We start from the raw sequence: 3,663 nt of genomic DNA on the forward strand, positions 1-3,663 counted from the left end.
AAGCAGTTGCCATGGTGTTGGATCTTGAATGCCTCCAAAGCTTGGAATGCCTACAAATGAATTGCATGCAACCATATTGGCAAATGGATATGGAAATGGAATGACATGCAAGCATAAATGGAATGACACAAAAGAGGGCCGCTTGCTAGCATACCATGTCTTGCATGCCGATGCCACTCACGGGGCGTGCCTTGACGCTCTCAAGAGTGGCACAAAACTTGTTGCACTCTTGTTGGATCACCTTCCAACGCTTCGAAATGGACACCCATCCGCGCGTGCTTTGCATTTGGTACGGTGGAAACTTCTTGCGCCCATGGAACTCACGATGGAAACGAGTCCAAAAGGTTGATGCCTTTTGTTCGACGTCGGTCTTGGGGTCTTGCCCATTGTCCCTCCAACACTCACAAAGAAGTTTGTCCTCGGCCACCGTGTACGCCTTGGTCCACCTGCTCCTGCGCTTCGGCTTCCCCCCGGTGGCTTGGTTGGCGAGCTCGTCCATGAACAAAGGCTCCCCTTTGATGTCCAACTCATCCTCTTCCTCTTGTTCGCAGTCCTCCGAAAACTCGTGATCGAGTGGGAAGCCGTCCAGGTCCAGGCCGACCTGATCATGCATGAAGGCGACCTGATCTTGATCAGAGGTGGACGGTGAGGAGTCCTGGACTAAGGGGTCCTCGGGCGTCCGACCTATTAGACATGGGCCAGACTGATGGGCTGTGAAGATACAAAGACCGAAGACTTTACCCGTGTCCGGATGGGACTGTCCTTGGCGTGGAAGGCAAGCTTGGCGTCCAAATATAAATATTCCTTTCTCTGTAACCGACCTTATGTAACCCTAGATCCCTCCGGTGTCTATATAAACCGGAGGGCTAGGTCCGTAGACATATCTCCTCATAATCATAGTCAGACAGGCTAGACTTTTAGGGTTTAGCCATTACGATCTCGTGGTAGATCAACTCTTGTAATACTCATATTCATCAAGATCAATCAAGCAGGAAGTAGGGTATTACCTCCATAGAGAGGGCCAGACTGGGTAAACACTGTTTCCCTTGTCTCCTGTTACCATCGACCTTAGACGCACAGTTCGGGACCCCCTACCTGAGATCCGCCGGTTTTGACACCGACAGACAGCGTGAACGGCCCTCAGACGTCCTAGCTTTGTGTCTCTTTGGGGTCATAGCCGGCCCTGGTGGCACCGCTAGCGGCTGCCGCACCACCCTTGAAGATGATGTTTTGCATGTCGTCGTCGTCGCCAGAGGCCGGCATTCCGTCTAACAGGTTGCGTGCGCCCGACAGCATGTCGGCTGGCATGTGCCGCGCGCGTTTCCTCGCCCTCCAGATGACGAGCCACCGGCCACCGCTGTGGCGTTGAGGTTGATGGGCGCAGGCGCGGGCGTGGAAGGCGCCACCACGCTCACCTCAGGCAAGCACTCCCCGGAGAATCGGGAGGCCTGCGGGTAGACGTGGAAGCCGGGCATCAGCTACGTCGCCGACGTGTGGGGCAAGTCGGGCAGCACCATCCGAGGAAACGCAAATGAGCCGGTGCTGGCCGCAGCCACGGCGACGTTGACGAGGCCATGCTGGCCAGGGTTTAACCATAGGTAAATTAGTGCCTCCCTCGTTGCCACCGCGACGCGGGCATTGGTGGCCTCCTGCTGCACGACGGCGACGATGGTAGCCGCCACGATGGCTTCCTCCCTCACGTCCGCCGTGTGCCTTCGGCCCTTTCTCTTCGCCGACTCCCTTGCCCGCTCGTCGGCTGTCAGTTTCTTCTTCGGCTTGGGCGCGACGGCGGTTTTGTGGGGGGGCGCGAGGCTTGCCTTTGCCATAGGGGGCAGACGTGATGCCGGACGAGGCGAGGCCGCCGGAGGCATTGAGGTCGGCATCCATGGCGAGCGACGGGAGCGCGCGCCGGCGGGAGGTTTTTTTGGGAAAATGATGAAGGCTGCCACCGACCAGCGGGCCAGGGGGAGGAGTAGGAGGGTGCGCACACGTCCGTCTCGTGTCCGCGCCGACGCAAATCCGGCTTAAAAATAGGCCGGAAATGGGTCGATAGGCGGACGAAAAGCGGACGCGCGTCCGTTTGGCTCGTCGCGTTGGGCCGACTTTTCTGTCCGGACCAACCCAAACAGACGCGCGCGAACAAAATGCATCGGCGCGTTGAAGCTGCTCTTATGGTGTGCTTATCGTGCATCTTACCCCGTTCAATACATCATCAAAGATACATCTGGGAGGAGAACCATCCCAACGCAAAGCATTACAGAATCAAAAGTAAAATAAGCTAAATTATGTGCCATCTTTTTTGTTTTTCATAAACAATGCTGAAAAGAGATAGAACATAATCTACGAAAGTCATCTTTTGCTCGGGAGCTCATTTGAGCTGATGATGGACAGTAAAATTGCCAAAAATATAAAAATTGAAAACAAAATCAAAAAATTTGAATCTTTTGTGATGAATTCTGACAATTGTTTTAGTGTTTGCAAAATTCCATGATGAAATGACATTCGTGGAAGTTATGGCAAAAACAAAAAAGACACTTGAAAATGCTTTCGAGAATATGTCGATCCGCGACATCCAGGGCTCCCTAAGCCCTGCCGCTGTTGTCGAATATGTTGATCTGTGGCGACGACTCCAGCGTGTGCAACTGACCACCGACCCCGATAAGATCACCTGGAGGTGGACGTCCAACGACACCTACAGCGCCGGTTCGGCCTACAAAGCCTTGTTTGCCGGATCGACAGGCTCTCTGTTCCGGCGCCTCATCTGGCGATGCTGGGCTCCCGCCAATGCCAAATTCTTTCTCTGGCTCGCCTCCATGGACCGTTGCTGGACCGCCGAGCGACGCGCTCGCCATGGACTCCCGCATGACCCACTATGCAAGTTCTGCTGTGAGGAGCCTGAGATCATCGACCACATCTTGGTCCAATGCGCCTTCTCTCGAATCACATGGCATGAGATCCTCTCATGGTGCAGGCTGCCGGCCTCCACCCCCGCTGCCTCGGCGAGCTTCTATGCCTGATGGCCTGCCACCTCCAACGCCGCCCCGGCCAGCCTCCGCAAGGGTGCAAACTCCCTCATTGCCCTTGTGGCCTGGTCCCTTTGGAAGCACCGCCGCGGTGTTCGACAATGCCCGACCTTCATGCGATGATCTACAGCGCATCATCCGCGATGAAGCTCGGCTTTGGGCTCGCGCAGGTGCCAAAGGCTTAGAATCAATTATCCCCGCATTGTAATAGCTTGTAGCGAGGCTGAGCAACCTCCCCCTGATCACTTGCACCTCATGGGACGCCTGATAGCGCACGTCCTCTGGGGCCGCACCCTGTAACCTTCTCTTCTACCTATCAATACAAAAATACGCAACATTGCGTATTCGCGAAAAAATGCTTTCTAGAATAACATTCTTGGTGCATCAATTTTTTTTGCCACGACTTACAGAAATGTCATTCTTTGATGAATTTTTTGAGCACTGGAAACATTTGTCAATATTTATGTTAGAAAAATTTCAAACTTTTATTTTTTTCCAGACTTTTCTGTTCACTCGAGCTCAAGTTTAGAAACTTTGGGTCCCATTATCCGCCAACACTCTGCAAGTATGTTGTGTACTGCCTGTTTCTTTGTTTTTTTCTTCAGCAAGTGAAGCACAAGACGATAAGGAAAAACCTTCC

The 3,663-nt window shown here is 53.5% G+C and overlaps 1 pseudogene; it reads left to right on the forward strand.

Annotated features, from left to right (window-relative positions):
* Window positions 1-2,513: 2,513 nt before the first annotated feature.
* On the forward strand, window positions 2,514-3,231 carry LOC147985455 (uncharacterized; annotated as a pseudogene).
* The last annotated feature ends 432 nt before the right edge of the window (window positions 3,232-3,663 follow it).

Source organism: Triticum urartu, chromosome 2A (genome assembly GCF_056163025.1).
Source record: "Triticum urartu cultivar PI428250 chromosome 2A, HENAU_Tu73, whole genome shotgun sequence".
NCBI classification, from domain to species: Eukaryota; Viridiplantae; Streptophyta; class Magnoliopsida; order Poales; family Poaceae; genus Triticum; species Triticum urartu.